The sequence below is a fragment of the Alligator mississippiensis genome, chromosome 6 (genome assembly GCF_030867095.1).
Source record: "Alligator mississippiensis isolate rAllMis1 chromosome 6, rAllMis1, whole genome shotgun sequence".
NCBI lineage: Eukaryota > Metazoa > Chordata > Crocodylia > Alligatoridae > Alligator > Alligator mississippiensis.
In genome coordinates, this window is record NC_081829.1 from 58,210,296 (window position 1) to 58,235,496 (window position 25,201).

The 25,201-nt window shown below is 46.5% G+C and overlaps 1 long non-coding RNA gene across 2 annotated transcripts; it reads right to left on the reverse strand.

Annotated features, from left to right (window-relative positions):
* Positions 1-1,997: 1,997 nt before the first annotated feature.
* LOC106740248 (uncharacterized) lies at positions 1,998-24,656 on the reverse strand. 2 transcript variants are annotated; one of them, XR_009463054.1, is made up of 4 exons: positions 24,576-24,656; positions 22,761-23,232; positions 10,177-10,219; positions 1,998-2,912 (listed from the first exon to the last, which is right to left on the reverse strand). It is a non-coding gene; the product is annotated as an uncharacterized LOC106740248 (long non-coding RNA). The 2 variants fall into 2 exon arrangements; XR_002089347.2 differs by lacking the exons at positions 22,761-23,232; positions 24,576-24,656 and adding an exon at positions 13,572-13,827.
* Positions 24,657-25,201: the final 545 nt, after the last annotated feature.

The window sequence follows — 25,201 nt, forward strand, 5'->3', positions numbered from 1 at the left end:
AAGGTGGGTCGTTCTAGTCCCCAGGCAGGAAAGGTTGCCTAATGCATGCAAAATTGCTTGTCCTTCCTGGCAGAGCAGATTTTAGGGATAAACCACCAGGCACACTAGCTGTGGCCCCTAGTTAGGGGTGAACCCCATTAAGGTAAATTAGTCCATGTTATTAAGTATGCAGGTAGGAGAAGTTCACACCTCAGCTTCTGCCTGAGTCCCTATGGGTTTAACATCAACTTTGCTTTTGGCATTTATACCCTACCAGCATGACTGGCCAAAGCACTTGCAACTCTGCATGCTTCTTGCTTCTCTTCATCTCAGCAGATGCCAAGCTACAGGTTCAGAACAAAAGGGTGTGTTCACTTGAAATCCCAAAAGAGGGCTTAAACGGGATTTAAGTTATTCATACACCTTGTTCAGCTCTCTGACAACGGTGAATTCTACACAAACAATAACTATAATATAATGGATATAAGCAGCAAGACTATTCATAGTTAATCTATTATGGTCCCAACAAGGTGTTCCTGGGATGAACCCTTTTGTTGGCACTGACATGTCCATCCTTGTTTACAGTTAAGTGGTGGGGCCATGAAATCTGTACAGTCATTGATATTTTGGTAGCGTGAGATTAAATCCTTCAATCTGGAGTAAGATTTTCATCTCAATTTGACACATTTAAAATAAATTTCTCCATTGAAAGATAATTTATTATCTTTGTTCGCAGTGTATTTCAGAGTCCTCTCATTCCCAGACTACCTTCATAACTTTGCTCTACTACTTAGCATCTGGTATTTTTAAATTACTTTTCCATCAGCACAAATCCAATAGTGATCTTATTCTTAACATTTTTTAAGATGTGAATTTTAAACAGGAAGCAAAGACTACTGTAAATTGCATGTACCACCGGTTACTGAATTAAGGCAATGCATTACAAAACCAGCTGTCTCACCCCAGTTGCAATGTGCAGAAGATGCTGCACTATCCTGTTTCTGTAACAGAATGCTCTTCAATATCCCATTCTTCAAAAGCTAATGTAAAAAGAAACATTTCTAAAACAGAAAATTTTGTGAGACTGTGTTTTTTCAGCCATTGGAAAAGATTTATTTTCTTTGTAATTCCTAAACCAAGGAGGAAGATGGCTTTTGCAAGTTGCAATGCCATGATAAAAATAATTTTGATGAATCAAGGGCTAAGCCAAGCACCTACATAGAAGCAAGGGCTAGCACCTGATCAGTCACCGCAAAAACACATTCTTATGCATCAGAGTAAGAGGATCTTATCCAACAAACGACTTGGATGCTTACAAGTTAGACTCCCATCCCTGGAACAGGATCCAGAGTTCAGTTAGGCACATATATAAGTTACCTCTAGAGTCCATGGGGAGAGTTAAACACTTAGAAAAGAGGATGTAAAAACCCCATATACTGGATGCATCTACATGTGCTATTAATTCAATTTAGGCTTACTACACAGTAAAATAAGGTGCAGGAAGCCTGCCCCAGGAACGTATCTACATGTGTGCCCTGTTGGGAACAGATTTGCTCCTTATGGAGTAGGCAGATCCAGGTCTACACCTGCCCTGCTTTGCTTCCCTGCAGCAGTCAGAGGGAGTTGCAAGCTCTGGTCGCAGCTACCTGGGTGCCAGGGGACCCCAGGGGCAGGCTCAGCCTGGCAGAGGGCCCTGAAGGCAGACTCAGGCTGGTAGGGGACACTGTCCTGGAAGCCTGTAGCCAGTGTGCCATGAACTTACCCCACTCTCCCCCTGGTAGTGGCAGACAGGGCACTGTGTCCACAAGGTGCTCATGAACCACCTCCTCCTCCACCCCCTGCAGTAGGGTGCCTGGGCAGCCTCCCATAAACCCCAGGCGCACAGGCCAACCGAAAGACCACACACACTACATACGGTTTGCAACAAACACCAAACTTTATTGCCCTCTACCACACAATAACAGGCCCCTGCTCCCTCCCCACTAACAGACTCCCCGCTCCCTCCCTCCCTCCCTTCCAGCAGCACACCCCTCCTTAACCCCAATGTGCACCACAGGTTCTGCTTCCTATGCAACTATGTACAATGTGCCTTCTGACCTGTAAAGGGGGGAACAGTGGGGTGGAGGCACCTATGGCATTGATCCTGGGAACAGGTGCCCAGCACCCTGGCCTCTGGTGGTACCACCACAAGCGTGGACACTGCAGTGAGACCAACAGATTTGAGGCTCACCCAAGAGCAAGGGCAGGCTCTGCCCCGCCTGCTCAACCTGCTCCCCTTCCTCCACCACAGGTCTGGAGCCAGCAGCATCCCCATGCTGAGCTGGCCCAGCTGTGGGCAGCTCCCGCTCAGTGGGAGGCAGCCCAGGCAGGGGGCCAGGCCTCCACAGGATCTGGCTCAGGAGCAGAGGCAGGCGGCCTTGGCTGCTGCAGGTGGTGTTGGACCTCATCCCAAGCCCGCTGGGAGGTGCTGGGCCATGGGTGGTTGCCAGGTCCCAGATGGGGCTCAGGCCAGGGGATGGGTGCCAGGTGGCACAAAGGTGACTGCCAGGGCCAGGATGGTGTCCAGCACCCAGCTGTCCTCCTCTGCTGCCTCCATGGCCCTGGCCACCATGGCAGCCTGCCATTCCCAGGCCTCAAGCAATTGCTCACAGGAAGGCAATGTGCCTCTCCTCAAGAGCAAGGAGCCTGTCCTAGAAGGTACAGTCCTCCCAGTCCCTCTCCTGCTCCCACTCCAGGTCCTGAGCTCACCGGGCCCACAAGTCTGCCAGCCACTCCTCTTCCACTGTGACCAGGTGATTCAGCAGGTGGGAGGGGTTCTGTGTGCACTCTTGGTGGTTGTGGCGCATGCAGAGGGCACCAGCTGATGGTGGCATCATCCTTGCAGACATCCCCACAGGTGGCTGGTGCTTCTCACCCACATCTAACTGCTGGACCTGCAGAGCACGGACAGAGAGGCTCTTTGTGACAGTTTGCAACATTTCAGACAACGTGCAGTATACCTGAGGGGCTGTACAACGCCTGGCCTCAGATCGGGGGTCATATGTGCACAGGTACCCGGGGACCACAGTAAGTTGGCCAGGTAGGCCCTGCCACAGGTGGGCACCAGCTGAGCCTCCATCCCCACTTCCTCCACGGGGACAGGTGGGCCATTTGCCACCTACAGCAGGCAGCCTGCCTTCCCCATCCCCTACCTGGGCCAGGGTTAGCTCCTGCCGGCAGCTCCCCCAAACTTCTCCTCCCTACATGCCGGGCAGTTTTCTCTCATGCCCCAGAGTTGTGGGGTGAAGGACTCCCATCCAAATGGGAAACAGAGTTGGTGATGCCACCCTCCCCCCACCACAGCTGCCCTCTCCAGAGAGGCATCCCAGGCCAGGGCCCCCACTGCACATGGCCTGCACACCAAGCATGTCCCTGCTGAGAGTCCCCTGGGCACACCGTAATGAGCTGTTTGAGCACACTGAGGGATACCCCACCCACTACATCCTGCTGCTGCTGATCGCCATGGTGTCCCAGGCACAGCTGAGAACCTGACGTGGGGCCCTCAGTATTGACGGTACCCCAGGCAAGCCCATGCTTCCCTGCAGTGTGTGCTGCCTGGAGGGGTATATCTGCCTACACTGCAAGACCCTGACCTCCATGCCTGAGATCACTGCTACCATCAACAAGTTTTTCTGTATGCGGCAGGGCCCTGGCTGCCTAGCTGGGAGGCTTGTGGCCACTCAGTAAATTTCTGAACTGCCTCCCACCTTCCTGCATGTTGCAAGAGGGAACTCCTTGGGGTAAGGGGGAGCTCAGCCAGGCAGGGCAGTTTCAAAACGTTTGAGTTTCAAAGCCAGGCTTACAGGCTTCAGCACCAGTCCCAGCCAGCAGCACCTGACTCCTCTCATCTGCCTGGCCACCTGGGCAGTGGCCCCCTCCAGGGAGGAGCTGGAGCTGCTTGTCACAGGGGCCATCCCCATTCTGGCCTCCCCATTTGAGGTGCGCAACCAGAGATGGTAGAGCAGGTATCAGCCAGGTTTGCCTGTGCTGCAAACTGAAGCCAAGAACAGAGAGTATGCCAGGTCCTGTCACTAGTGCCGCAAGGGGTCCTGCCACTAGTGCCCCAAGGGACCCTTCCCCAGAGAGCTCTTGTCAGCACTGGCCTGCAGTGCAAGCTTTGGTAGCCTGCCTGTGCTGGAGTACACAAAATGGCCCTTGCCAGGGTCCCTCGTGGCCTTGGTGAGATCCAGCTGCCCATGAATGACACATGCCCCCGGAGGCTGGGGGGGCACAGCAACTGCCTGCAGGCAGTGGCAGTGCTGGCAATAGCAGGGGTGTGGCAGCGGCAAGCAGGGAGCTCCCACAGGCAGCCACAGTGGTGTCGGTGGCAGGGGAGGCGGGGGCAAGCACTGATTGGTTGGTAACCATCCGCAGATGCTACCAGCAGTGGCAGCAGCAGCCAGCGGCGATCAGCAACCACCTGCAGACACTGCCAGCGGTGTCGGCAGCAAGGGCGGGTGGCAAGCAGTGGCTGCCCACAGCTTGCACCTCCCTTCTCTTAGGGGGTGCATTGCCAATCTCAGGGGGTGCACGTGCACCTTCATGCACCCCCTATGTAACGCCAATGCAGCTGCCGCATAGAATCATGGAAAATTAGGGTTGGAAGGGACCTCAGGAGGTCATCTAGTCCCACCCCCTGCTCAAATCAGGACCATCCCCAACTAAATCATTCCAGCCAAGGCTTTATAGAGCTGGTCTTAAAAAGTTCCAAGGATGGAGATTCCACCAACTCTCTGGGTAACCTGTTCCAGTGCTTTACCACCCTCGTAGTAAGAAGGTTTTTCCTAATATCCGACCTAACTTTTCTTGCTGCAACTTGATATCATTGCTCCTTGTTCTGTCATCTGCCACCACTGAGAAAAGTCTGGCTCCATCCTCTTTAGAACCTCCCTTCAGGTAGTTAAAGACTGCTACCAAATCCCCACTCAGTCTTCTCTTCTGCAGACTAAATAAGCGCAGTTCCCTCCAGCTATCCTCATAAATCATGTCCCCCAGGCCCCGCACCATTTTTGTTGCCCTCTGCTGGGCTCTCTCCAGCTTGTCTACATCCTTTCTGTAGTGGGGGGCCCAAAATTGGACATAGTACTCCAGATGTGGCCTCACCAGTGCAGAATAGAGGGAAATAATTACTTCCCTCAATCTGCTGACAACACTCCTACTAATGCAGCTCTATATACCATTAGCCTTCTTGGCAACAAGGGCAAACTGTTGACTCATATCCAGCTTATTGTCCACTGTAACTCTCAAGTCCTTTTCTGCACAGCTGCTGCTTAGCCAGTTGGTCCCAGACCTGTAGGGGTGTCTGGGATTCTTCCATACTAAGTGCAGCACTTTGCACTTGAAGAAAACAGCACATTAGACTAATCTATTGCACAGTACAGTTCTTGTCAGTACTGGCCCACAGTGCAGACTTTGGCACCCTGTACATGTGTAGATGCTGAAGCTTCATTGTGAGTGAAATGAGTCTAATGCACAGTAAAGCATCTCGTGTAGATGCATCCCTTGAAACCCCTTTCCTATTCATTGATAATTCTACACCATCTGAAGAAGTTCAGCTCCTCTGTTCTGAGAGAGATCTTCATCCCCATTGTCAAATCAAGGTCACAGAGGTTTGGCAGACAATCCCTGCTACTGCTTTCCAGAAAGCAGAAGTCAATGCAAAACTGGTCCCGTCATGTATGTGTAGATGGTGACAATTTACTGTGCAATAAATTAGTCTACTGTGCAGTAATGTATCTTGTATACATGTGCGACTAAGTAGGGGAAGCTGCCTAACAGCATTGGTGATGCGTAGGGGGTGCATACAGATGTACATGCACCTCCTGAAATTGGCTGTGCCCCCGCTATGATTGGCCACTGTTGATGCTGCCAGCAGTGCCTGCAGGAGGTCACCGCTCTCCACCCCCACCCCTCCTTGCCACTGACACGGTGGCATCTGCAGGCAGTCACTGATCGCTGCTAGCTGCCACCAACACTGCCAGCGGCATCTGCAGGTGGTCGTTGATCACCGGTCGGCGCTTGTCACCCCCTGCTGGCACTGCTCACCACTGCCACGCCCCTGCCACTGCTGCCTGTGGGTGGTCACCATGCCCTCACAGCCTCCAGGGGCACGCGTCGTTCATACCTAACAGGAAACGTTAAGCACAAGGGTTTGTGCTCAGAACATACCTACTGAAGCAAGCCCCTAAGAAGCCTTATGTACAGTTACATCTACTTTCCAGATGCAAATGGCAGAAGGCAGGTGCAGGTCTGTATATCCCAGGACCCTGGCTGCAGAAGCCTCTGAAGTTAGGAAGCCCCAGAGGAGAGGCATTTTGGAACTTTTAAATATAGGAAAGTAAAGTAAATTTAAAAATCATGTTTCTGGTGCCTAATTACTTCTTTGGATCTGTGCCTATGATGGCAAAATAATATTTAGCCCTGCTCACTGGAATAGAACTCCCACTGCAGCCAATAGAGATTTGCTAATACAAAAAGTGGGCTTCTATTTTTAAATTATTCCAGCATCCATGTAGTGATTAACATTTTACTTGTATCCCATGCCACTACACTGCTCACCTGATATGATGTCAGTCTGGAAATAAACAATCATTAAAAAAATTGGCATGTTTAATGAGCGATAATTAGAACTGAGCATCTTGTTCTGAAAAAGTGAGTCATTTATTATACAGTACACTGTCATTGATGTACATATCACTTTTGTTTATCTAAATACTTACAATGGAAAAAAAGTTCTCTTCTTTGTGGGAAATATAATCCAGTGGTTAAATTTTAAATATTAAATATCCAAAGTGCTAGCTCAGAGGGACCAGTGGTATGATACAGGGAACAAATATTATGTTCTTTATCTCAAGGATGCCTATACAATGTAACACTGTAGTTTGGAACCAGCCTCTTAAAAAGACATTTATATTTATTCAGCATAAATAAGCACTTGGCACCACTCCAAAAGGCCTTTTGTGCTGTGGGAAACACTCTGAATAGGCAGATTTATAAAGCAGTATCAGTATTTCCATAGACTCTTTGCTTGGCTGTATGTAACCTCATCCACCATTTCATTAATGAAATGCTTGTTACAAGGGTTTCACAACTTTCATTCAAAACCTAATGGAAGATTGTAAGTAAAGCATTGGTTTTATGGAACAATGTAATGGAAGTGACATAAAATTCTATATCAGAGGTAGTCTACGCAGTTAGAAAAGAAATAAAACCATCTGGAAAGATAGAAAAAAGAAGAAAATGGAGACAAAGGAATTCAATTGTTGAATCCACAATCAAGTATTTTTAAAATAAAAAATTGGAACACAGTGTAGTAGATGGATCTTTTGACTCCCTTGTCTAGTGACCTGGGTTCTATTCCTAGTTCTACAGCTGACTTCGACTTTCTGTGACCTTTGACAAGTCACTTCACTTTTCTATGCCTCTGTTTTCCACCACCCTGTGCCTCCTCCCTATAAATTATAAACTTGCAGACAACCCTCATCCTATATTCTGAGTTTATGCAGTTTCTATTTTTGGCCCAAACTTCACTACTGATACAAAAACAGTTATTAATACATTATCATTAACTTTTATAATACTAAGTTGTTACAAACTTTACTGAATTTAAAGGGAAAAAAACTACAATTATTTTACAATCTTGATGCTTCTAGAGCAGTGGTTCCCAAACTTTTTTTGCTGCGACCCACTGCTGGGAGCAGAGTGCGGTGGCAGCCCGAGGGAGTGGGCAGGGGAGCTCCCGGCACGCAGTGCAGCTCATTGTTTGTGTGCGGCACTGCTGGCATTGCCACCACGACCCACATTTGGGTCATGACCCGAGGTTGGGAACCGCTGTTTTAGAATGTAATGTGTTCTTGGGGTTTTTTTCTATTTTATTTCATTGAGAATTTTGGGCTAATAAAAAATTGCAGGAAATATTTGCTCTCTTTCACCCTGTTACAAGTCTCAAGTGTTGAAGGATGTAACACTTTTGGCTATAAAGCAGCCACCTTTGTTTATACAGATTCTGAAATGAAACTTTTGTCATTTCTATAACTGATTTTCTATATAATTTCTATATCATTCTAGTAATTGGAAAATGACTCGATATAGATTATTCAGATTTGTGCTTTGTACCAAATATTTGACAGAATATAATTGAAAGTTGCATTACAAAAAAGTAGTAGATTGTATACATAGGAGCTCTTTGATCAGTCAAACCACCACTGGGTGTGCCTTAAAAGATCAAGACCTGTTTTACAAGATACTAGATAATGACAAGAAAACAAACTTTACATGATATTTGCACTAAAGAGTACTCTGACTTCAAAAGAATGTAAGGTGGTTGCACACAGGCCATCCCTACATAGTAAATTTTTGGCACTCCAAAGAAGCATCCTCAACCATACTGTGTAGCTTGGGACAGACTGCTTTCTCAAATGAAGAATAAAGGAGGGGAGTTCTTTAACCTAGAGGACTATTTTGGCACAAGGATATATTGGCTATGAATTTTGGAAAGGAGAAGAATGTTTTAACCTTTACAGCAGTTCCTGGGGAACCCTTCCAACAAGTGGGATGAGGTTGAGGGGAAGTGCAAAGAAACCCAAGCTACTTTTGTGATGAAGCTTGCATATATTATGAAAATGATTATATGAGGTGGAAGAAGCTGATGACCCAGGAGGTTTGTTCCAATCCTAGGCTCCTAATGTCTTTTTTACATAACTAATAAAATTGTCTGTACATAATACAGCAATGTCATTTGATATTTCAAGTTGCTACTCATGTAAGCTGCCATTTAAGCTTAAAATTATATTCATTGGGGAGCTCATTATCTGACAAACATTTAAGCAACTACCTTACCAAACTCAGAGACCAGGCTGTAAAGAAAGGACAATAACTTTAATGACTTTAGATTTAATTATTTAAGAATTAAATCTGTTTTGAGAGAGCTGGAAATTTTTCTAAACAAATGAGGTTGTGAGGACCTGTTTGAAACATTTTCAACTTTATATTATAACTCAAGAGTTGTTTTGGAAAATGGAGTGAAAGAAAGGTAACTGTAAGATGTTCTGAGAATTTTCCACAATAAAGGCAAAGGCAATTAGAATTATGCTGTTCATGAGTTAAACATATTTATGCACTGACAATGATAATAAGACCAACCTAAGGTGCTGAGCTTTTGAAACGAGGACAACAAGCTAATTTGAATCTAATCGACCATGAAAAAGGGGCTTTCTCCTTTTTTGAAGTTGTGTGAAGAGGGGTCATAAAATCATTGAGTTGAACAATCAACTCCCTTTTCCCAGACTTCACTCCCTTTCCACTTCTCAGTATAACAGCATTCATCATTGCTCACCTCTACAAGCAGCAAATCTGAAGCACAGCCTCAAGGAGAAGTCTTCTAAATCAGATGATACCACCAACCACCACCATTAGGACTTCAATACACGTTGGTGAGAGTGGGCACATCTACACATGCACTTTAATGTGGAGTGGCCTATTTTACTGAGCATTAAAGCATCATGTAAAAAACCATGCTATTATGTTAATGCACAGTAAAATAGGTTACTGCACATTAAGCATCACTTAAAAACCATGTGTATTCATTACTGTGCATTAAGGCAGCCTAATGCACAGTAATGACTACGCATGGTTTTTAAGTGATGATTCATTAACCTCACATTGGAGGTACTAAATTTAATGTGCATTAGAAAAGGCACTTTCATGCATGTGTAGACACGCCCAGTAAATTTAAAACTAAGCTTACGCAGAGCTTTATAACTTTTGTCATAATTATAATGGAACATTGAAATACAATTGTTCAACAGGAAGTTGTTTAAACAACATGTTCCTGAAGAGAAAAATATGACCCAACTTTGGTAAACCTAAAAATAATTAAATTTCATTCAAATTTAAGGGTTTTGATGCATATGTGATTTGCTCCTCTAAAGATAACTCATTGTATTCCTCCTTTTAACTGACTCAAATACTTTGGTTTTCTAAGACTTAGTTAAGATAATTTACATATGCCCATTTATAAACTGTTAAGGTTGTCCATAATGAATGTTGCTAACCTAAGGATAAAACCAATACATTCATCAAGCACAGAAATCAAAAGTTAAGACCCCTGCAAACATGCAAGTACATTCTCCAACATAATATCCCCACTGCTATACTTACCTTCACAATTCAGAATTGAATCTTTACTCCACTCTGTAATGACCTGTAGAGGATATAAATGAGGACTATGTTGCTTCTTTAAATTATAATGCATGGGATATATTCCTCCCCAAACCTATTTCCTTTTAATCAATCAATATGGAATGAATTTAAAATAGCTGTGTTGCTGCAGGTCTGCAGCCCTGCACACAGCCCTAATAACTCTGCAGAATGGCCTGCAGAGCCCCCCATGCAGCATGGGGCAGTGGGGGGCATCAGGGACTGCCCCCCCCACCACCACCTGGCAGCACCCAGTGAGCAGCAGGGCTTTTTAAGTACTGAGCTGGGGCAAGCAGGTAGGCCTTGGGAGGGGCTGGGGGAGCAAGCGGTGGTCAGGGGAGCTGGCAGAGTGGGAGGAGTCAGGGGGCTGGCAGGGGTCCCTTCATGGTCCCCTCCTACTTTCCCCTGCTTCCCCTCTCCAGCCCCTAATACTGACCAGCTTGGTGTCAGCTGCAGCTTCCTGTTGCAGCCACCAGGGGCTGCCCAAATCAAAGCTCTCTGACTCTTTTCTGAAGATTCGGAGAGCTTTGAATCAATTCAGACCTTTAAATTGGTCCCCTGATTCAATTCAGATTCGGAGATTTGGCAACCAAATCGGGCTGAATCTTCTCTGAATCGAATTAGCACCTAAAGCTTCACACAGCCCTAATAACTACCCTATCCCAAATCACAACAGAACTGTTATTTAATTTGCATTTAATGCAGCTAATGTGTTAGGAGTCTGGACAGCATCCATGCTAAACTGCCCAAAGCTAGTCATGGTTACCTAATGAGCCTGGCTGCTAGCAGCCTACTTCTAGGTGGTCCCAGTTACCAGCATTGGCATGGCCATCTGCTTTTAAGCAGCAGCTTTTTCAATACCCATCAAGGTCTTACACAGAACAGGTGCCTCTGTCTAGGTTTGGACTTCTGTCCATAAATCTATGGACAGTCCATAAAAAGGGCTAAAAATGCTTGTCTATAAAGCCTGCAAAAATGAGCTATCCTTAAAAATCTTAAGAAACTGTAAGCTTGGTTAAGGCTGGATGAATCTGTTGATAGACCAGAGCAGTATCACCTCGTGTCTGTGTGGCAGTGCAGCTCAGCACCCTGCAGGGAGCTCTCTGGCAGAAGAGTGGGAGCAGCATGGTGTGAAATGTGGTTGGGAGTACCAGGCTGTGGGGGGATGAGGCAGTGAGGCAGGGAAACACCTCCCCAATCAGAGCATCCTGCAGGGGCCTGGCCGTGCCCCACTCAGCTTAGTACTGTGGAAGGGAAGGAAGGACTGCTCTAGCACCCCCCAGCTTCTAGCCTGAGTTGCTGCAGGCATGTGCCTGCATTTTTGGAACAAAAAGGGAATGTCTATCCACCTCCAAATCAGTTCAAGCATTGCAGTTATAGCAGTGAGATGCGAGCTGCCAAGGCAGCTGGTATCCCAGAAGTGTCAAGAGAACCCCAATCTCAAGACTTCCTGATGCATGTGACAGCAGAACAGGCATGGCAGGAGAAAAGAGAGTTTGCACCATTAACAGTTTGCATCTGGGGTCAAACTGCCAGGTCCTAAGGGTGGACGCACAGAAGACCTTGCCTCAAGATGTAAACATCACACTAAGGCAATACACAGACATTTACAGCAGGTTAGACTAACCTGCAAACATTTAATCAATTCAGACGTTTTGAATGTCTGTCCCTAACCCATATGTCTGGTGGTGGGAGATATGGGAAGACTAGGTCTATCAGTGTCATGGTCTAAGGTCTGAGATACAGCTTGCTACTAAGGTGTTCTTTTTAAGAAATTATATTAACACATACATTTCTGCTGTTCTTATTTGAAACAGCTTTTTAACTAATGGAAAACTTAGGTTTTTCAGAAAGCTCTGTACCTCTGACTACTTGTTCTTAGTCTCCTAGGGTGCCTGTACATAAGTGCAGAATCTGCTTTGACACACTGTGATTATAGTACGTGACAACAGACATGATTAATTGAGTCTGCTAGAGTGTGGCAATTACTGCACTCCAGCAGCCTCCCACATCTCATGTATAAGCTCCCCACACTTCAAAGTGGCGGTAGGGGCACTTGAACTAAAGCTCATTGTATGCTGCTATGGGCAACTAGTGCCTCCTGAGTCTGGGGTGGGCACCAGTGGGCATGACCGGGGTGGGGGGTCCCCCAGCAGCCAGCCAGCGACCGGGGATGGGAGTTGCCACTGGTGGACCCAATTTTTGGTGGGGCACTAGCGCTCTCCATGCCACCCTACCAGCCAGAGCACTCACCGTCAGGGGGGACACCAATGGTCTTGAGGGGGGGGGGGAAGGGGGGGGGAGTACATGCCCCCTGGAGCCCCCTTACACGTTGCCTATGCCTGCTGCCATTTTGAAGCACAGGGACACTGATACATGAGACTCTGTGGCACTTTAATTAGAATGGCGCTCAGAGCCACTCTAATTAAAGCATCACCTCTCTGGCACCTGCAGCGTATGTAAAAGTGCTCTTTGTTCCTGCCCGTTTGATCCTGTTCCATGTGTCCTGCTTGTGACTTCCAGGCTTCATCTTTGTTCCTGTAGACTCCTTGGTCAGGGTAATTATACATCCTTACCCTGCAAAAACATGCATATATCTAATTTCACACATTGCAAGATCAGTGGAACTATATGGTCTGCATAAAGGTATGCAAGTGTGAACATCTTTTTCAGGTTTACAGTTTACTGATGACTAGTTTTGATTGGAAGAGTATAATTTTAACACTGCCTTTTTTTAAAGAGATATTTTCCAAACAAAAGTATTTTGTGGATCAAAAAATACTTATAACAACATTTATTTATAATGATTAAATATCAAACAAATTAGCTACAACTGCAATTTAGTTAATTTTAGCTAGTTTTCCCATTGATGTTTGATTTTTAACCATTAAAAATAAGCAAATTAATATAAGCATATTTTCTTTTAGCAAACTTGTTTTTTTCTACTCACTGTAACTAACTGGTGAATGATAAAACAAACCTACACTTGCCATTTTAAGAAGCAGATATTTTCTACCAATTGTGTAGATTCAAGCTGCAAAGATATTGAAACATGACATTCATAAATATATATGCATGTATGTGTACATACATGCACTTGATCTACCTGAATTTGTGTGTATATAATATTTTTATATAAACTCTTCAAAAATTAAATCAGAAAAGTTAAAATCCCTCCCACTCCCAAGAATTTAGAACCTGATTTTTTTTATTTATTTATTTTTTTATAGGCAGATTGAAGTTTGGTTTCCATTTTTTTCCTTTAATAACTACATGTGAAGGAGTGAGATAAAACCCACAGCATGGAGGGCCAGCAGGGCTGCAGCTAGAGACCAGAGGGGAAGGAAAATACCCACCACACTTCCAGAGCAGCATCTTGCTCAGGATTGGAGGAGGGAGGCTGCCCAAAGGTATTTCCCGCCCCGGAGAGAGGTGAGGCGGATCAGTTCCCTGCAGGCCTCAGGGAGAGAGGAGCAGGGAGAGAGGAGTGGCTGAGTGTCCTGGCAGGCACCCTGAGCAGGAGGCAGGTGAGGCCTGCACACACCCAGCTGGTGGTAATCTCCGGAGCAGAGCTGCAGCTGAAGATCCGGAGTAAGGGAGTCCTCAAGGCCTGTGATAATCTCCAGAGCAGAGTTTTCAACAGAGGATCTGGGGGAGGGCCTGAGGGAAAACTACAGTTACAGGTAAAGCTGACCTGCACATGGGGGAGACCCCAAAGAGACTGTGGATGTTCATAGGGGTTCAGGGCAGGCCGGCGCATAACAAGACTGGACTAAGGGATTTTCTTGATCATTGCGATTGGAATTTTGAGAACCTGATCCCAGGTAAAGGGGACATGGTCAGAGCCCAACAAAAAGGCTGAGAGCAGCTGGGGTTTTCTTTGGGTTTTTTGCCTTTTCTTTTGATATTTGAGCACAGGCCAAGACCAGTCCTGGAAGGGTGTACCTGATCGAGACCAAAGGTCACCCTAGGGTAGAGGGCCAAATAAGACCACAACAGGCAGCACTGCAGCCTGGCTGCAGAAGAATTTTGTGAGTAACATCTGGAAAGGCTAAGCTGGGGTAAAGGGGAGGTTTGGAGCCCCACAGAAGAAACAGGGATCGAGACCAGGCAGGATCACCACAGGCAGTGCCTCCTGGAAATATTTCAAAGTTGTGGCAGGCAAGAAAACATAAGACCAACTTCCTGGAAGACCAGGTGATCCAAAGCCAAAGTCTACCCTGTCGCCACCTGTAGGCAGACGAGCTCAGGGCAATGGTAGCAAGCCCTACAACACATACAGCTGTCACACTACAGAACAGAAGTTTTTGCTTATCTTTGTGGGGCCCTCTCTATTCCCTTCAATGATGTTTTCTGCTTTTCCAAGGTAGATGATAATTAGGCCTGTGCAAAACGGCTAGTATTCGCTTTGGATTCAGATTCGGCCGATTCAGGGGACAGCGATTCGATTCGGTGATTCAAATCACTGTCTCACTCGATTCAGCTGAACCTCCAAATCAGCCAGGCCATGCCCATCCCCCGCCCCTCTCCCAGCTCAGCAATGGCTGCCCCAGCTCCTGGTACTTGTTTAAAAAAAAAAAAGCCCCAGCTCACCAGATGCTGCCGGATGCTGCTGTCTGCTACTGTCCCACGCTGCATGGGGGGCTCTGCACAAGCCCTGTGACTGCCCCCTCGCCTCCCCCCCATGGGTGCCCCACCCAAGCCAGCTCCAGCCCTTTAAGGGAAAAAAAAAAACTAAACTAAAAACCCCCATACTCACTGCTCCTGCTGGCAGGGGGTGCTCCTCACAGCCCCACACTGCTCTGTGCCCTGTGTGGGGCTCTACACAAGCCCCCTGAAGCCCTAAGGCTGCTGCAGGAGTGGTGAGTCCTGGGGCTTTTCTCCATTTTTCTTAAAGGGCCGGAGCTGGCCCAGGCAGGGCACCCGTTGGGGGACCGGGGGGGCTCATGCAGAGCCCCCCATGCAGCATGGGGCAGTGGGGGCAGCAGGGATTCCCCCCCCACCTGGGAGCACCCAGTGAGCACCAGGGCTTTTTTTAAAGTACGGAGCTGAGGCAGGCAGGGCACCCATGGGAGGGCTGCGGGGTGGAGAGGTTGGGAGAGCTGGCAGGGGTCCCTCCCATGGTCCCCTCCCAAGCCCCTAGTACTTACCAGCTTGGAGTCAGCTGCAGCTCCCTGCTGCAGCTGCTGGGGACTGCCCGAATCAAAGCTCTCTGAATCTTTTCTGAAGAAAAGACTTCATGGAAAAATCAGAGCTTCCCCTACCCCCTTTGCTCACCACAAAGCAGGTTCAGCTGTGGCTGTCCCCCATGCTTCTTTGTGATGCTGAGCCGCCCTGATATACCAGTGCCCTGCCCCTGTCCATGCCATTGCCGCTCAGTCCCAGTCCACAGCCCCTACCCCCATCCCTCTCCAGCCCTGCTGATGCCCCTCACTCCTAACCTGCAGCTGCCCAACCCTGCCAGTGCCCCTTACTCCTGACCCCATGCCCCAGCCCCCCTCAGTGTGTGCAGGGGGGAGGGGGGGAGGGTGGCAGTGGGTATGTGTGCATAGGCAGCACCATACATAACGTGTCAGGATGGCATGGGGAGGCACATACCCTCTCAGATTTCTGTGCCCACAGTGGGGCATGGGGCTACAGTATAGCCAGAATGGCACCAGCCAGGAGGCACCTCTGTGGCACAGCTGGTAGGATTCGGTGAGGGAGAGTGGAGGGGGGTGGGAGGTTCAGTGCTACTGCTGCTGCCGGGAGCATCACACCACCATGGCTACCAAAATGAGCACCCCCCACCCCACCCGCTACTGCAGTGGGGGTGGGGACACAACTCCTTGCTGCCTCCCCCACAGCACCTCACCTTGATGGCTATGGAAGTGTGCTGCTCCCAGCAGTGGCAGCAGCACTGAGCCTCCTCACCCTGCTCTGCCCTCCTATGCTGGGTCTCACCCACTAGGTCACTAGGCACAGAAATCTGGGGGTGGTATTTATACCCCCATGCTCTCCCAACGCATTGTCCATCAGTCTGACCCCTCCCCGCAAGTGCACACAGCTGCAGGGAACCACCCCTTCCCCCCAGGACAAACTGCCCATGGCTCCATCCCACTCCTGAGCTGGGCCCTGCAGCTGAGCATGCCCACTTGTGCTGGCCCCACAGGGCCCCAGGCACTGTGCACCATCCTATCTGGGCAGTGCCCCCAGCCCCAACTGCTAACCCTGCTCCACTCCCTCCCTCACTGTGCGGGCTCAGCACGAGCCACCACTGCTGCCGCCTCCTCCCCACAAGTTGTGCCCCCCACTGTGCCCCACCATGTGTCACCTATTTCCAACCCTTACTCCCCCATAGACTTACCCGCAGGGAGATGTGGGAGCTGCTTTCCACCATGCTGCCTGGCTGTATTGCTAGCCATGTGCATGTGTGCACACATACATGCATATGGCATCCCCTGCCTCTGATCACTCTCCTCATGCTCCCCCCAGCTCCAAGCAGCCCCTTGCAGGCTGAAACTCTGTCAGCCTGCAAGGGAAAACCTATGGTTTCCTGGGTTTTTTGTCTTTAAAAGGAGAAAATCCATGTTTTTCCATGAAAAATGAAAAACCTGGATCCTGGTGGTCATTGTGTAAAACAATAAGGCCAGAGCCTCTAAGCACTAACATCAAAGGTGCAGACAAATCTTTTTCTCAACACCGAGCCTGAGTAAGAAGCCTGTGAGGCAAGAAGGTTTCAGGTCACCGAGCAGTAGCAGAGAAGCTCTGCACTAGAGGGGGTCCACAGCCACAGTTCCACTTCCATTTCCAATACCTTTTAAACCTTGGAGTATGAGAAATCTCTGAAAAGCTAGGTTTAAATGTGTGTGAACTCTATGTGCATGCATGGCCCTGTGTTCTAGTACTTTGAGGAACCACACAGGAGTGAGATGTCCCTGAATGTATGGATGGTGCAAAGAAAGAGATAACCCACTGGTTTTTGACCTTTTTAGACTTGAGGCACCCTTCATTAAACTCAGGGCACCCACTAGAACATGATAACTCTTAGCTTTCACGCCTTTTTGTCTACAGAAATAGAATTAAGCAATTTCTCTGTTGCAAAGAACTCAGACCACAACAAGTCAAAATGGTTTTGATACTATAGATTTGTATTTGAAAACCCTGGGTTTATCTTGTAAATCTCATATAGGTATTTGCACATTTAACAGTGCTAACATTGCATGGCACCCATAAAAGGACCTCACAGCACCTCAAGGTGCCACAGCACTCTGGTTAAGAATCACTGAACCCATAGATGGAACCAAGGGGGAGTGGGACAGTATCCTAGATGAACATCCTTTGTTTATCTTACATTTAAGCCAATTACAAATATTACCCTTTTACTGGTATAAGTGATCAGAAACTGGTCTATACCTGTAACATAACAGGAGTTTGACACACACAGACTGGTTTAAAAATGGCAGAACCTGGTTTAAGATTGCCCTTTGGTGGGGGGAAGTGGGGGTAATGTGTGTTCTTTTCACTATGGATTTAAACTATGCTGTTTACAGAAAATCATGCAACTTAGATCGATTCTGCCTCGGGCTTTTTCAGTGTCTGCATCTAGCCTTAATATATTAAAAGAAGCAACTGAGGACAAATGGTTCTCTCTTCATTTGGTGTATGTGGTAAATCATTGCCTCTATTTTTCTAACAGCATGATCCAGCACAAAACCTTGTCTATTATTGCACCTCCACAGCTCAGCATTCACTATTATACCACATACACTGACTGACCCAGAAAATTCATTGGGATATTTCTGCCACTGCCATATAGTGACTGTAAATGTTTCCTTTTAACCCCCATGACTTCTCCAGCACTTCTTATCCACAAAATATTTTTCTCATATTCTCTCTAAGCACTCAAAAGAAAAACTCTTGCATGGCAAACTAATCCCAGTGATAAACTGTCCAATGAGAAGAAGCCATAGGTAAGATTTACAGCCTTAGAAGTTTGTTCATAAATAGTTTACACAGCACCTTATTAGTTTCCAGGTTGTTTGGATAACATGACTAGAGAAGATCCTGCTTTATTTTGCTTCAGTATGGGTGCATCTACACATGGCCATACAGTGCTTTTGTTATTGCGCCATCATTTAGTACTTCCTTTTGGAATGAAAATTTCATAATTTGGCAAGAAGGAAGCAAAATTCAACACCCTGAGACCTGAAAGCTGACACCCTTGCTCCAGCCTTTTGTTTTGAGCCAAGTTTGCATGCTCACGGAGCAGCCACAATTCAAGAAAAAATCCTTGCCTAGGAGAGCCTTCCATCATTCATCCTCCTGTGAAATATGAAACATCATAACAAGAAAGAAGCATAATTCAACATCTTGCTTGCCATCAGACAACTTGGAAGTAAATAGGCTGCTCCAACTTTTACCTGAGCCTATTTTGCATAAAATGAATTTTTCCAGCCAGGAGATCTTATACCACCTTTCAGCTCTCCTGTGAAATAGAATTTTTATTTCCACTTGGGAGAGGTTTTACAATCTTTGCACTCTCCTATGCCTGAGAGGGCACAAGTGTGCCCAAAAGCTTGCCAATAAAGACTTTTTTTGCAACTATCTAATTGGTCTAATAAAAGATATCACCTCCCTAAGAGTTCTGATTATGGTAACAGCCCGTATTGTGCCATGCCAGCCGTGCACAGTTATTTTTGGCCACTACGTCGCCGTAGCAAAATGCTCCCTCGTTATAGTACATTGCTACGACAATGTAGGAGCAGCATCATGGTTTTTGCTAATGGACACTACGGTACCATAGCGTATCACTACAGTGTCTTAGCATCTTGTGTAGACCTGCCCTATGTGTTGCAATAATTAGCAATTGCTATTCAGTTCATTGCCGGTATTATGAAATTCTGCAAAATACCTCGTCAGAAACTCAGCGTTTTTGTTTTTTTCCTTCTTTCTTCCATAAGAGAGTCTTACACAAAAGTTTGATAGAACAGCAAGGATTTGGGATCTTTTTTCCCCTCTATTATTTCAATTGTGGAACCCTGTTGCCAGACACCTCACCTTCAGGGAAGTCGCATTTATATGCTGAACTGTTTTGCCTAGTTTCCTGAAGACACACTACTATAGCATGTATATTTAAAATTTTGCTATTTCTGAGTGACCTTAAGCTGGTGTGTAGTCACCAACCATCCCCATTGTATTTTGAAACCGAAGCAATGTTTCAAAACATTTATAAGATAAAGAAAATAATCATTTCTATTTGTGTCTTGTTTTGCAATATTTGTGTTTTAAAGATGTATTGGAAGGGGATCCTGAATAAATACATGATTCCTATAGTTGAGGGCTTTGTCAGTATTTGTCAAATGTCTGTTGCTGTTTTTGTTTAAAGAAACAAGCATGTGCATGCGTACACACACAAAAATTCTGAGCCACAAAATAAATTACACCAGAGTCTGCAAATTATACCGACCCCATTTTTCAGCACAGCATATATAATTCACATGTAGAAAAAGAAGCTAATGTTTTTTAGATGAGAAGTAATGCCATTGGGTATCTTTTCCTGATAAATTGCAGGTGGCCACAAAGCAAGAAAACTTTCTTAAAATACAAATTAATTGCTGTTATTGAAACAGCTAAAGTGGAGAGATCTGACAGGCATATTCTCAATTGTCCAGATGAAGATTTCTCAAACACTGCAGCCCCTGCATTAAAATGAATGATTGTGCTCAAATTGCTTTTAAGAACAGACATGTTAACAGGCATATTTATGTCAATTACTTTAATCTTGTGCTGGGAAACTGTCTTCCTGTTGTCGTGTTCTTTATTTTTGCCTCAGTATTTAGAGGCTTGTGTCTAACAAACTTCCATGATGAATCTTTCTTGTCAGTCTTATGAACTTGTTATTTAACTGTGAAAATATAAATAAAATACAACAGGAGTTGGTCTGGTGACTCAGACTTCTCATAATTCTTCAGAATGGAGAAGAGCAAGAATTTGAAGTGTCTTGCATCTGCATTCTCTCAAAGTGGTTTCAAGAGCTCTGTCTTTTACTCATAAAGGAAAGATGATCCATTACTCCTCAGACAAAAGATAGCTTCTACCAGAAGCACACCTACCTTCTGAATTTCTTATTGAGGGAGTAGTTTTTCTCCATCCATCCAAACCTCTGCAGTTCTGCACCTCAAACACTGCCTGAAGCATGTTGCTGTTGGAAGATTTTAGGTTTTTTAACTACAAGGCAATAGATTTTTTTCCTTTCCTACATCTATTCTTCAGCCAGTAAGAAGCACAGTCACTAGGGGCATTTATAGACATGCTCTGGGAGGTGGTGGGGTTTTTAATTAGTGCAGCTCCAAGAGCTATACTAATTTAAAGTGCCTGAAGCATCACGCATGTCAGCATCTCCATGCACTTTGACCTAAAGCTCATTGAACTAGCTTTAGTTTAAAGCACCCCACTGCCATTTTTCAGCACAGGGATTCTGATACATGCGATGCTGGAGTCCAGCAGACTCGATTAAATTGAGTCCTGCTCCGACACACTGCAATTACAGCACATCAGAAAAGCTTCCCTGCACATGTATAGGAGCCCCTAAATGTCTGTTTTTAGAGACTGATGAATCTTTGTTTAAAAACACAAGGAATGAGTAATCATAAATATTGCTACCTCCAGGGACTTATTTTATCAGAGGTATCAGAAAGGAGTTCAGTTATGAAGCTGAGGGCTAAGTACTGACAGTCAAAAAGCCCAAGGCTGAATCGATTCAATTGTCGCAGGTTAGTTTCAGCAGCATAGTTAAGCTGATAAGTAAGTGAACAGACATTCACTTTTGATTCCAGAAACGCAGCCACATGCCTACAGTAGCCTAGGCCAGAAGCCAAGGTACACTAGAACACACTTCCCGGCTCTGCTAGAACAGACTGCTTGAATCTGGTGGAGATCTGGGAGAGAAGTTTGATTTAACGTAAGTCAGTTAAGCCTGATACTACCTCCATCCAGGTTCATATTAAACTGGTTTTGGCCATTTTGAAAGCAATTTATACGCACTGAACTTCTGTTGCATTACAGATTTGAACCAGTTTCCAGTCACTTATACCAGTTTAGGCAAAAGGTCTGTCCCTAGCCAAAAAGACTAGAATATGAAAGGCTAATCTGCCAAGCTAAAATGGCACTAAACAAAACTGATAGCAAACCTATGCTGTATAACCTCTGATTTCCTTACAACCTATCTTCAAATCTGAGCAAGTGAGCTCTGCTAACAATCCAGTTCAACATGTAACCAAAGAAATGCTTTCAGTGACCAATGGTATTTTTGGCATAATAGCCCAGAATTGTAAAAAAAAAATCTTATGAAGTTCACCCATATGTGCTGTTCATCTAAAGCCTGACTTTATCTTTGGCCATTGAAAGGAAAATATAGCTACAACATGACTTCAAAATTTGGAAGAGGGGAATAATGTAGGCCCTGGACAAGGTGGCTTGTTCCAATATATAATGTATGTAAATGTACTGCAGAAGAGGAATCATGTATTAATCCTTTTACATACAGAGATATCCATCTGTGTCCTTGTAGAGCAAAGTGCACTGTATCACCATGTCAACATTTCCCCCCCTTCACTCCCCCACACCTATGTCTCCCATGGCCTCTGATCCTCACTTCCAGCATTTTCACAGACCTGCATTTTGCATATTGGCTTCTATTCCACCCAGAACACAAAATACCAGCAGACTTCCCATGCCTAAAGAAAGGTGTTGTGCCTGAAAGGTGTTGCAAAGAACAATTTTTCCAACTATTTGGAACAGTAATAAAATATATAGGTCTAATAAAAGATATCAGTTACCCAAAGAACCTTGTCTTGCTATGTCCTTAGACCAACATGGCTACAACCAACACCATTGTAAACATTAAAATGTTTTCTGCTTAACCACAGAATTAATAAAAAAGGGGGGGGGGAAATTTGTATAACACCATTTCAGGGCACAAAGGCATATGACATAAGCACAAACAGCTCTGCTAATATAGTAATGAACCATCCTATATAGTGCTTCACACTGGGTGCTTCTACATATGTAGATTTACTCAGCAGTAACCAAAATTACTGTGCAGTACAGGCACGCATCTACACATGCATGCTCATACCGCACAGTAAATATGGCAATTTATACTGACTCGAGCGTAGTTACTGCTCAGTAACACTAAAGTTAGTTCCAAGTCAGTCCACACAGTGCAAATACACTTCAACTCCTGCACGTGTAGATGCCAGCTTGTTCCCTCTAACTGCACAGTAAGTTTAAGCTGGCATAAATATACATGTAAACTACTGCACAATGGGTATGTCTTCTCATTGCCTTCAGCTGAGGGGCTCCAGGGCCAGACTGTTGCAAATGAGGGGTGATTAAGTATGTAACTAACATTGAGCAGCAAGCAAACCCAGGATTTTAGAGCATTAGTTTACTATGGATGAACAAGAGGTTGGCTCTATCAAGGATTGACAAAAAAAGCGTCTTTTTGGGAGAAACCATGATTAATAAAGAGCCGTACAAATTTGAACAGATACTTTACTTACCTGCCACCTGTTTTGCTGACTTGGTAGAACTCATGAGGAGCTATCCCTCCTGACTGGGGTGAGGTTGTAATAAACACAGTTTATATTCATACAGGAATGCTTGCACGGGAAACATAAGTAGTACGTTGGTTTGCTTGAGGTTCAGAAGTAACCTTAAAGAGTATTTCAGTCACTGCAGAGCATTTCATGGATCCAAAGAGGCCTCATCAGTTTGTGCCTGATCAGTTTTCTGGCTCTATGGGATTCAGTGGTCTGCAGGACATTCAGTTAAAAATCCTGGCTAAAAGGACAGTGCTGCTATTCTTGCATGTTGTATACATTAGTTTCCAGAAGCAATTCAGGGAACAAGCAAGTATGTCTGTCAGATCCTGACATGAAGGTGTGGCAAAGTGGGCTTCTCTCAGGCCAGCTGTCAACGGCCTCCCACCTGCCTCTAGGCACGCCACCTGCCTGTCTCACCCACCACGACTTGCTGGAAAATTAGTAAGTTGTTAAATAAGACGGGAGGCTGCCCATTTTTCTTTGCACTCCGATATAGGGGGCATCTGCGGCTCCGTACCACCTCTACACCATGGCCCAAGCCTCGCAGATGGCATCCAGATGTTAACAGTCACACCAGCCCCACACTAGGCTCCAGAATCCTCCTGACAGGACCCTCCTTTGATCCTTCCACTCCAGCAACCTATGCTGCCTTCATCCGGGCTGCCAAGCTCCTCATAGCTGGCTCCCCTCTCAGGTGTGGTCCCCACTCAGGACCTTCAGCCATACACAGGCCCTGGCCTCACCTCAAAGGCCAGGTGGGGTCCCAGGCCCACAACTGTGGGTGCCCCTTGCAGTGGGCACCTGGGGCTTTTTTGACCTTCTCGATCCAGACCCCAGCATGGGCCAGTTGAGGGGACACTCTACCTCCAGCCCCACTAGCCTCACATTGTCTCCGGGTCCCCCTTCCTGGATGTGGGGAGCTGAGGTAACTCACACCACAACTGGTGCCCCAAGGTCTCCGGGACAGCAGGTCATGGTGCTACTATGGATATTACATTCGACCCACACTCTGCCTCCCAGCAGTGGAGGGCTTACCGGGGTCAGGACTCGCCTCTCTCACTCTAGGGCTGAGCCCCCATTCACTCGGCCCCTGGCCCAAACTTCGGCCTCAGGCATCAGGAGACTTACCTGGGCCTACTCTCCTTGCTTGGGGCTCCACATCTCTGCCCCTTACTAAGGGCTACCCTCTCACTGGGGTTCCACCACTCTGCCTCTCCCTTGGGGCTACCACACTGCCCCTCACTTGGGGCTACAGATCATGGCCCCCTTTGCTAGGGCTACCCCATCACTGGGGTCCTAGTTTCCACCCCCCCTCACTTGGGGCTCCAGACTGCCCCTTCACTCAGGGCCATGGGGTTTGCTCCCCAGTGGGCTCAGGTGTCCATAGCCATGTCTGGCCTCAATCTTCTCTCTGAGTCTCAAACTCCCGTAGGGCTCAGGCAGCCTCAGCCATACCTGGCCCCAACTCTCCCTCTTGGGGTTTTGCACCCCGCAGGGCTCAGGCAGCCTCAGCCATACCTGGCCCCCACTCTCCTCCTTGTGGCTTACACCCCTGCAACTACCTCCAATAGAACACAAACCCACCCAAAGGTGAGGACTAGGGTTAAGGCACCCCTGCCCGCCTTTCACCAGGGTGATAACTGGCCTAGCATTTCTTAGGGGCTCCTGCAACACTGAGAGCCCGACCAGGCCACCCACTCCCAGCAGAGTGCAGTTTTAGGCCATACCCAGGACCAGGAGCCTCCTGACCATCCCCTACAGCTCCTCCCTTACCTCCAAATGATACCTACAGGCAGACAATGTTGTTGCCTGGCCTCTAGCAGCAGAACTGCCCTGTTTATATGGGCAGCCCTAGATCCAAAATGGCTGCCCTCATCAGGCACCTGTCGGCTGCTAGCTTCAGGCCCTTAAAGTGGCAGGCACCTACAGTGCCCTGCCACAGAAGGAATATGAGGTTTCCCAATATCTTGGGAATGCACTCCTTTCTTAATCCACTATCCTCATACAGTGATTGTGTTAATTGTCTAAGCAAGAATCCTCTTTGGACTTGGTCTATTTCTTTTTCCCATCCCCAGGTGGCTTACATTCAACTAAAGGTTTTAAAATCCAGTTACATCATTTTTCTGATTCTAGAAATAGAACACTGATTGGAATCTCACAATATGGTTGTTATATACAGGCACTCCTCACTTAACGACCGAGTTCCGTTCCTGCAACTAGGTCGTTAAGCGAAATGGTCGATAAGCGAGGAGCTGCCCCTTGATACTGCGTACCTTGGCTTGAGACACCGCGCTGCCGTTTCCACAATACGTTTCGTACAATACCGACTGCTCGGAGAGCTGGTCGTAAGTCCGCGCGGTCGTTAAACAGGTAGGTCGTTAAGTGAGGAGTACCTGTAT